The 10,455-nt window shown below is 42.4% G+C and overlaps 1 protein-coding gene across 8 annotated transcripts in view; it reads left to right on the top strand.

Moving 5' to 3' along the window:
* Positions 1-9,442: 9,442 nt before the first annotated feature.
* LOC101165088 (neurexin-2) overlaps positions 9,443-10,455 on the top strand; it is a 170,758-nt gene continuing 169,745 nt past the window's right edge. For 4 of the 8 annotated variants that reach the window (XM_011483510.3, XM_020708861.2, XM_020708859.2 and 1 more), the window contains exon 1: positions 9,450-9,921. The gene's annotated coding sequence lies outside the window, so the exon portion shown is untranslated. Of the gene's footprint in view, positions 9,922-10,455 lie in introns of all 8 variants that reach the window. The other 4 variants (XM_020708864.2, XM_020708865.2, XM_020708863.2 and 1 more) reach the window with 2 other exon arrangements.

Here is a 10,455-nt window from a genome sequence, read left to right as displayed (position 1 = left end):
TATTAATCCAGTTGATATGGTTCTCCATCTGTGTCTAGGTGATAGAAAAGCATTTTTTTTTATATTTAGAGCTCTAAGCAAACAAACAGTTGTCTATATAAAAGAGCTTTTACAATTGTGCACTTTTAGCAGGTCTCTGAGTTCATGTGACCAATGTATGGTGGATTTTCACAGACCTTGTTTAAAACTGAAGGTGAGAGAGACTTAGAGAAATGGCTTCATTGTTCTGGAGTTCTTTGTTTCATCCACAGAAGAGTAGAATTGGTGATTGATTTTGAAAAGCTGCTGAAAAAAGTATCTTTTTTAAATTGCAATTTCTGACTTGGGTTTTACATTTTGTGTTCCATTTTTTGTGCTTTATTTGGGAAGCATTTGTTATTTGTTTGGTGTTTTTAAGGTTCTGCAAATATACACATCATTTTTTAGAGACATTTGTTATCAGTTGTGTTTGTTGATTTGTAGTTTAATTTCATTGGATGTATAGATGTCGTGTGGGGGGGAGGCTCGAGAGCAGGTAGGACCCAGGCGCAGAGACGGGAGGCAAACGGGTTCAGGGCAAGTGGGTTTATTTAACTAACAAAAAGCGCTGCAGAGCAGGATGACAAAACTAAAAACAAAAACTTACTGTGGCATGGCAAGGGACATGGACGCCAGACAAGAAGACGTGATCAACATGAGCAGAAGTTAATGGACCAGCACAGGAGGAAGGCAGAGACAAGACTTATATACAGACAGGGCAGACAAGACACAGGTGAACACGATTAGGGCAGATGGGGACCAAAGGAAGTAAAACTCAAGAAACATGACAAGACAGGAAACCTTTCAAAATAAAACAGGAAACAGAACCAAACAAGACAGAACAAGAACTAAAGCGAAAAACAAGACAACAAACTGAAACCATGACAATAGAAAGGAAAAGAAGTTCAAACATTGATTATAAAAAAGGATATAAGAGATAAAAAAAAAAGAAAAAGGAAAAGAAAAAAGATAAAATATTGATTTAATTGCATTTTGAATGAATAAAAAACAATGATTAATAGAATCAGAATCAGAAATCAGAAAAAGTTTTATTGCCAGGTTCAGTAGAGCGCACTTTACAAAACGAGGAATTTGACTTGGTGTATAGTGCAATTAAGAATAAGTTAAAAATTAAGTTAACAACAACAACACACTATATACAGTAGAGTAAGGTGAATTAAAGTGGGAGCACAGATGGGCTGGGATGGTGGGGCCTGTAAGTGGCACCGACAGTCCTTTGGTGGGCGGAGGGGGAAGGGGGTCACCTGGGGGAGTTGGGGTACTGTTCAGCAGGCTGACTGCAGTGGGGAAGAAGCTGTTCTTGTGGCGCGAGGTCCTGGTCCTGATGGACCGGAGCCTCTTGCCAGAAGGGAGGGGCCGAAAGAGATTATGTCCTGGATGAGAGGGGTTGGCTACAATCCTGGCTGCCCGCCTCCAGGTCCTGGAGATGTGCAGCTCCTGGAGAGACGGGAGGTGGCAGCCGATCACCTTCTCTGCTGAGTGGATGACGCGTTGCAGCTTGGCCTTGTCTCTGGCCGTGGCCGCAGCGAACCAGACTGTGATGGAGGACGTGAGGGTGGATTCAATGATGGCAGTGTAAAAGTCTACCAGCATCTTTTCAGGGAGGTGAAACTTCTTCAGCTGCCTCAGGAAGTACATCCTCTGCTGGACCTTCTTAGTGATGGAGCTGATGTTCTGCTCCCACTTGAGGTCCTGGCTGATGATGGTTCCCAGGAAGCAGAAGGACTCCACAGAGGTCACCGGGGAGTCACAGAGGATGACAGGGGGGAGGGGGGCTGGGGCCTTCCTGAAGTCCACTGTCATCTCCACTGTCTTCAGAGCATTAAGCTCTAGGTTGTTAGCGCTGCACTATGACACCAGCCTGGCTATTTCACTCCTGTAGGCCGACTCATCTCCGTCAGAGATGAGGCCGATGAGTGTGGTGTCATCAGCAAACTTCAGGAGTTTGACAGACAGGTGACCAGCTGTGCAGCTGTTTGTGTACAGGGAGAGTAACAGGGGTGAAAGGACACAGCCCTGGGGGGATCCGGTGCTTGTGGTCCGAGTATCTGAGACGAGCTTCCCCAGCTTCACATACTGCTGTCTGTCCGTCAGGAAGTCTGTGATCCACCTGCAGGTGGAGTCAGGCACATTCATCTGGGAGAGTTTTTAATACTAAAGATGTATGAAAGACATACCGAAAAAATATGTCTTTCAGTGTTTAACTGGCTGTCTTTGGATTATGCATGCCTGAGTAATGGCCATTCTTACTCCTCATCTCTCTGTTCACTGCTTGCTAATTTACATAGGAGATGGGGTCCCAGCAGGAGGGGGCGGGGTTGTAACACGACTCCTTCAGCAGAGCCAGGCTGAGAGAGGCTTTGACATGTAAGATGTTAGATGTTAGAATGCTAGATGTTACAATGACCAGTTCATTTTATATCTATGAAAATATTCAGGGACCTATGGGACATGTTCAGCTATAGGTTTGTGAAAATTGGTGTCGATTGTTGAAACATAAGTTACCATAAAAAAATGTTTGTTTGGAGTCTAGACAGATTTAACACAGGTTTTTGGATGAAAAAGGATTTTTTATAAATCATCTGTTACACTTTTAAGTCTGAAAAAAATATGGAAGGCAGCAAACACAGATCCCTACCGTTTTTAATTTTTTTGTGTTGATATTTGAAAGATAAGTTATGCAAAAAAATAGGTGTTTGCAGTTTTGCCTAAAAAGACGTTTTCGGACCTTTTTGGATGAAATGCTGTCTAAAAGTTCACCTGTAACTTCAATCATTCTGAATTTTTTTAGGAAGCAGTAGCACATAAATGCCTATTAAAGTGTAGTCGTTGGTGCTGATAACCTAAACAGAATTTATGCTAAAAATCTTTGTTCAGTCCAAAATTGCATAGGAAAAACACCGGTATGAAGTTTCTCGTAGACCCTATAGTGCTATCTATCAAAGTTGGAGATTTGTAAGAGGCATCTAACTCTGAAATCTCAGCTTCCTGAGACAAACGGCTGATTTGCTATGAAGCTTTGTTTTATGAGTAAGTGCAATTGACCACTTCCTGTTTGGGGGGGCCTTATGAAGGCACCGTCAGATGTAAACCCATGAAATTTTAGATGATGAGAGAGGACCTTTCTGAGTATCTCCAGTTTTAATTTCATGCACGTCGGACGAAGCGCAGAGAAAAGATATGGAAGAATGCACAAAACTGTTTTTTCAATAACTAGGTGGCGCTATGGAGCTCGTCCAGAATTGTCATATCCATGGGTTCAGAATGGAAGCCTCATCATATCCATTGAATTTCAGTGAGATTGGACAAGGAATGTGCACGTGAGAGCAACTTTTGTGTGCATGGCGAGACGCCCAACTTTGCCGCTCTGTCACGACCACACCCCCGCATTGAAAGTTATGGTTTTTTGTCAGGGTAAACTTCAATGGCTTTTCAACAGGTGGACGTCATTTTCAGGTGTGTCGGCTCATCCTACTCGGAGCAGTGATGCTCCAAGTAAAACATGTCATTTCCTCTTGCCAGCAGGTGGCGCTACACTTTTTCCAGATTCTTTCACTGCAGATGTGTTCATAGTCAGACTACAATCATGCATATGAACTTTGAATCAGATTGGATTTTGCATGGCTGAGTAATGGCCATTTTTCTTTTCATGGCGTGTTTTCAAAATGACCTCCAAGTTCGACGCGCCGCCACGGTCACAAACATCCGTAATACCTTTAAAGCTTCGCAATTTAACATCGGACATGGGTCTAGTTTACAAAACAAAGTTTGGAGTCATTATTCATAAATCTCTAGGAGGAGTTCGTTCTAGAAGGAGGCCTACAAATGTCCAAAATAGAGCAAAAATGACATATTGACACCAATATAGCAGACTTCCTGTGCGACTGACAGCTTGGTACCAAGAGACTTTTTTGTAGGTTTCTATCTGATGAACATGTCCTGAAAAGATCAAGCTTGTATGTCAAAGCATATGCGGGGGCTCGGGACAAATGTCACTGTAGGTGGCGCTGTCGAGCTGTTTTTTTGCGCCCATGCCAATCTCCTGTAAAATACGAAATTTTTCGCGACTCCTGATGTGTGTGCCAAATTTGGTGAGTTTTGGGGTATGTTAAAGGCCTCAAAAAGGCGACTCTTCCGTCGGAAGAAAAAGAATAATAATAATTAAAGCTACAAGTAGCATTTAGCGGGCCCGAGCACTTGCGACCGCCTGGCACGAGCGACCGCCCCGTGAGCAACGCCCTGCTCGAGCCATTCTCGTCGTTCTTTCTTGTCCATTCTGGAGCTCCAAGCTAATGTTAATATGAAAGCAGCCTGTGGGGGGTGTGGGAGGGGGGGACTGTAATCTGTTGCCTTAAGGGACAAAAACTTTTGCATATAGCATGAACGAGTGAGTGAATGAACAATGCCCTGCTCGAGCCGTTTTGTGTCGTTCTTCCTTCTGCATTCTGGCGCTGCAAGCTACATTTAACATGACAGCAGCCTTTCGGCGGAAGGTGGGGGTGGGGGGGGGGCTGTAATCTGTTTCCTTGAAGGACTGATATTTTTGCATATATTGTGAAAAAAAATTCAAACAAAGCTTTGTTTAGTCCTGCTCATTTTCTCATCCAGAAGGCCTTTTCAGATTAAAAAGTTGTCAATCAAGCAATGATGATAATCACTAACACTGTACCTAAAGATGTGAAGAATAAAAGTGATCTAATTTCCACTACAATGTCTCGACATGTGTCAGCTATGTTTGATAAATTGGCTGATCAGGTGGAATGGGATCTTGCAAAGCGCATGTTGTTTTGCATCCAGTTTGAAGATTCTCTAGACAGCAGCAGTGCAGCGCAGCTGTGTGTTTGTTTGTTTTTTTTGTTTTTCTTTACATCAAGAGAAGAACTCTTGACAGAACTGCCCTTACAAACAAATATAGGAGGAGTTGAAATGTATAACACGGTAAAGGAGTTTTTGTGCAGAAAAAGGTACCATTAGAAAAGCTGGTAGCAGTGACTGCAGACGGGGCTCCTGCTATGATCAATAGACAAACAGGTTTCATCACTCACTGTAAAGCTGACCCAGACTTTCCAAAATGTCTGCATTACTGCTGCTTCATTCACCAGTAGGCCTTAAGTGTAAAAGTGATTGGCTCTGGACACTAAGTTGGAGATATGTAGGAGGCATCTCATTCTGAAATCTCAGCCTTGTGATACAAACGGCTGATTTTTTATGAATTTTTAATTATCTGACTGTAACGCAATCAACAACTTCCTGTTTGGCAGTGGCTTGCGCAGGCACCGTCAAATATACACCCATGAAACTTTAAACGATGAGAGAAGACCCTTGTGAGTATCTCCTGTTGTAATTTTATGAACATCGGACAAAGCACTGAGAAAATACAGGGCAGAATGTGCCCCATGCAATAACTAGGTGGCGCTATAGAGCTCGTCCAAGATTGTCATATCCATGGGTTCAGAATTGAAGCTTCATCATATCCATTTAATTTCAGTGAGATCGGACAAGGAATGTGCACGTGAGAGCAACATTTGTGTGCATGGCGAGACGCCCAACTTTGCCGCTCTGTCACGACCACAGCCCCGCTTTGAAAGATATGGCTTTTTATCAGAGTAAACTTCAATGGCTTTTCAACAGGTGGATGTCATTTTGAGGTGTGTTTGCTCATCCTAGTTGGAGCAGTGATGCTCCAAGTAAAACATGTCATTTCCTGTTGCCAGCTGGTGGGGCTACACTTTGTCCGGATTCTTACACGGCCAATGTGTTCAAAGTCAGACTACAATCATGCACATCAATTTTGGATCAGATTAGATTATGCATGGTTGAGTAATGGCTATTTTTCTTTTCATGGCGTGTTTTCGAAACAACCTCCAATTTTGACGTGCCGCCACGGTCACAAACAACCGTAAAAACTTAAAAGCGTCGCAATTTAACATCGGACATGTGTTTAGTTTACAAAACCAAAGTTTGGAGTCATTATTCACAAATCTCTAGGAGGAGTTCATTCTAAAAGGAGGCCTGCAAATGACCAAAATACAGAAAAAATGACATATTGACACCAATATAGCAGACTTCCTGTGCAACTGACAGCTTGGTACCAGGAGACTTTTTTGTAGTTTTGCATTTGATGAACATGTCCTGTAAATATCAAGCTTGTATGTTAAAGAACATGGCGGGGCTCGCGAAAACAAACATTGTAGGTGGCGCTATTGAGCCGTTTTTATGCACCCATGCGAGTGCTGTATATCTAAAATGGAGATATGTAAGAGGCATCTTATTCTGAAATCTCAGCGTCGTGATACAAACGGCTGATTTTTTATGAATTTTTAATTATCTGACTGCAACGCAATCAACCACTTCCTGTTTGGTGGTGGCTTGCGCAATCATTGTTAGGTGTAAACCCATGAAACTTTAAACGATGAGAGAAAACCCTTGTGAGTATCTCCTGTTGTAATTTTATGAACATCGGACAAAGCACTGAGAAAATACAGGGCAGAATGTGCCCCATGCAATAACTAGGTGGCGCTATAGAGCTCGTCCAAACTTGTCATATCCATGGGTTCAGAATTGAAGTTTCATCATATCCATTTATTTTCAGTGAGATCGGACAAGGAATGTGCACGTGAGAGCAACATTTGTGTGCATGGCGAGACGCCCAACTTCGCCGCTCTGTCACGACCACACCCCCGCTTTGAAAGATTTGGTTTTTTATCAGAGTAAACTTCAATGGATTTTTAACAGGTGGATGTCATTTTGAGGTGCGTTTGCTCATCCTACTTGGAGCAGTGATGCTCCAAGTAAGACATGTCATTTCCTGTTGCCAACAGGTGGCGCTACACTTATTCCATATTTTTCCACTGCAGATTTGTTCAGAGTCAGACTACAATCATGCACATAAATTTTGGATCAGATTAGATTATGCATGGCTGAGTTATGGCCATTCTTCTTTTCATGGCGTGTTTTCGAAACGACCTCCAATTTTGACGCGCAGCCACGGTCACAAACAACCGTAAAAACTTAAAAGCTTCGCAATTTAACATCGGACATGTGTTTAGTTTACAAAACCAAAGTTTGGAGTCATTATTCACAAATCTCTAGGAGGAGTTCGTTCTAGAAGGAGGCCTGCAAATGACCAAAATACACCAAAAATGACATATTGACACCAATATAGCAGACTTCCTGTGCAACTGACAGCTTGGTACCAAGAGACTTTTTTGTAGGTTTTCATCTGATGAACATGTCCTGTAAATATCAAGCTTGTATGTTAAAGAACATGGCGGGGCTTGCGAAAACAAACATTGTAGGTGGCGCTATTGAGCCGTTTTTGTGCACCCGTGCGAGTGCTGTATATCTAAGTTGGAGATATGTATGGGGGAATTTCATTCTGAAATCTCAGCCTCGTCAGAAAAACGGCTGATTTTTTATGAATTTTTAATTATCTGACTGCAACGCAATCAACCACTTCCTGTTTGGCGGTGGCTTGCGCAGGCACCGTCAGCTGTACACCCATGAAACTTTACACAATGAGAGAAAACCCTTGTGAGTATCTCCTGTTGTAATTTTATGAACATCGGACAAAGCACAGAGAAAAGACAGGTCAGAATGTGACATAAAATGTATTTGTCAATATCTAGGTGGCGCTATAGAGCTCGTCCAAGATTGTCATATCTATTGGTTCAGCATGGAAGCCTCATCACCTCCATCGAATTTCAGTGAGATTGGACAAGGAATGTGCACGTGAGACCAACTTTTGTGTGCACGGCGAGGCGCCCAACTTCGCCGCTCTGTCACGACCACAACCCCGCATTGAAAGTTATGGCTTTTTATCAGAGTAAACTTCAATGGCTTTTCAACAGGTGGACATCATTTTGAGGTTTGTCGGCTCATCCTACTTGGAGCAGTGATGCTCCAAGTCAAACATGTCATTTCCTCTTGCCAGCAGGTGGCGCTACACTTTTTCCAGATTCTTTCACTGCAGATGTGTTCATAGTCAGACTAAAATCATGCATATCAATTTTGGATCAGATTGGATTATACATGGCTGAGTAATGGCCATTTTCCGTTTCATGGCGTGTTTTCGAAATGACCTCCAAGTTCGACGCGCCGCCACGGTCACAAACATCCGTAATACTTTTAAAGCTTCGCAATTTAACATCAGACATGGGTTTAGTTTACAAAACCAAAGTTTGGAGTCATTATTCATAAATCTCTAGGAGGAGTTCGTTCTAGAAGGAGGCCTACAAATGCCCAAAATAGAGCAAAAATGACATATTGACACCAATATAGCAGACTTCCTGTGCGACTGACAGCTTGGTACCAAGAGACTTTTTTGTAGGTTTCCATCTGATGAACATGTCCTGAAAAAATCAAGCTTGTATGTTAAAGCATATGCGGGGGCTTGGGACAAATGTCACTGTAGGTGGCGCTGTCGAGCCGTTTTTGTGCGCCCATGCCAATCTCCTGTAAAATACGAAATTTTTCGCGACTCCTGATGTGTGTGCCAAATTTGGTGAGTTTTGGGGTATGTTAAAGGCCTCAAAAAGGCGACTCTTCCGTCGGAAGAAAAAGAATAATAATAATAATAATAATAATAACTCTAACAGATACAATAGGGTCCTTGCACTCCGTGCTCGGGCCCTAATAACTCTTACAGATACAATAGGGTCCTTGCACTCCGTGCTCGGGCCCTAATAACTCTTACAGATACAATAGGGTCCTTGCACTCCGTGCTCGGGCCCTAATAAACCTAACAGATACAATAGGGTCCTTGCACTCCGTGCTCGGGCCCTAATAATCCGAGTAAATACAATAGGGTCCTTGCACTCCGTGCTCGGGCCCTAATAATCCGAGTAAATACAATAGGGTCCTTGCACTCCGTGCTCGGGCCCTAATAAAAAGAGAAAATAAAATATATTAACACAATTTTTTAAAAACCTAAGTAAAACCAGGAAAAAAACAGTAAAAACAAAAAAAAAATAAAAGAAAAACATAAATAAATACAAACAAAATTACGTAAAACTTAAAAATTAAAAAAACATAAAATTAAAAAATAAGACAAAGAAAAGCAAAAAATAAAACAAAAGAAAAATAAAATGAAGAAAGAAAAGAAAAAAATTAATTAAAAACAAAATTTTTAAAAAAATAAAAGAAAAACAAGAAAAAAATAGAAAATACTGAATTTACCACAAAACATTACAGTAAAAAATAAAATAAAATAAAAAATAAAACTAAAAAATAAAACTCCTGAAAAAATAAAAGAGGAAAAAAATGAATATTTAACATCTTAAAATATAAATTAAGAATAAAAAGTGATTAAATTGAAACACTCATTAAAAAACATTTAAAAAAGGAAAATTAACACAAAAAACAAACAAACAAATAAATTACTACAAGAAAAACAAGACAATGAAATATCGGTAATAGAAAAAAAGAATAAAACAGAAGTTGGGTTGTGTGTTTGATCCTTCTGCTAGCACTTAAGTTTGATGCAGATGTGTGTGACCACGCCCTCAACCCCAAACGAAACGCTTCCTTAAAAAACTATCACTGTTGGAGAGTGGAAGCTGACAGCTGCTGCTGCTGCTGCCCTCCGTGTGGCGGAGGAGAGAAAGCATCTTTGTCTGCTCAGAGCAGCTCTGGGCTTCCCCCCCTACCTGCCTCCATCGACACAGCAACATCTGACGATAAGAAGACACAGCGGTTTTTTCTCTCCCCTCCTCTCCTGAAGACAGACGAAGCTCGCTTTCCCCCCCCTTTTTTCCCGCTCTTCTCCCGCGTGCCAGTCGGAGGGGGGGAATCTGCGTCTTCATTTGTGTTTTTGTTTCATTCTTACGGAATAATCCAACCTTCCGCGTCTCCATGTGTGTCGGATTGCTGGATGCTGCTCAGGTAAACGACACTGCACACCTCCCACACACAAACACACAAAACGACCTTCTGGACGGCGGGAATTGGTGTGGAGATAGATAGATTTTTAATGCCCGCCCCCCCTCATTCCTCCAAAGCCAGTGTTTGTTTTCTAGTTCGGTGATGTTGCTGCTCCCCACTTCCACACACTTCTCTTGTGGTGTGTGTGTGTGTGTGTGTGTGGTTCTTTTCTCCTCCGTCTTCGCGTGTTCTCATGATGCTGGTGGTGTTGAGGTGGGTGGAGGTCATCGGGTGTGGGTTTTTCAGAAGCCCCACTTTGTGTGGACGGTGTGCCGGAAGACATGCCCTGACATGTAGCACAAGCGGTGGGGGCTTTTTCTTTTTCTTTTTTCTTCCCATCATGGAAGAGAGGAAGAAAAAAAGATGCTGCACCTTGGCGGGGGAGGGGGGGGGTGTTCGCCTTCGCCAGGTGCCACATGGCGTCTCGGCCGCCGTAGGTGTAGGTTTTTAGGGGGGGGGGGGGGGGGGTGTGAAAGTGAAGTTGAGGTGGAGCTG

The sequence above is a fragment of the Oryzias latipes genome, chromosome 14 (assembly GCF_002234675.1).
Source record: "Oryzias latipes chromosome 14, ASM223467v1".
Lineage (NCBI taxonomy): Eukaryota > Metazoa > Chordata > Actinopteri > Beloniformes > Adrianichthyidae > Oryzias > Oryzias latipes.
This window is presented reverse-complemented; position numbering and strand designations above follow the sequence as displayed.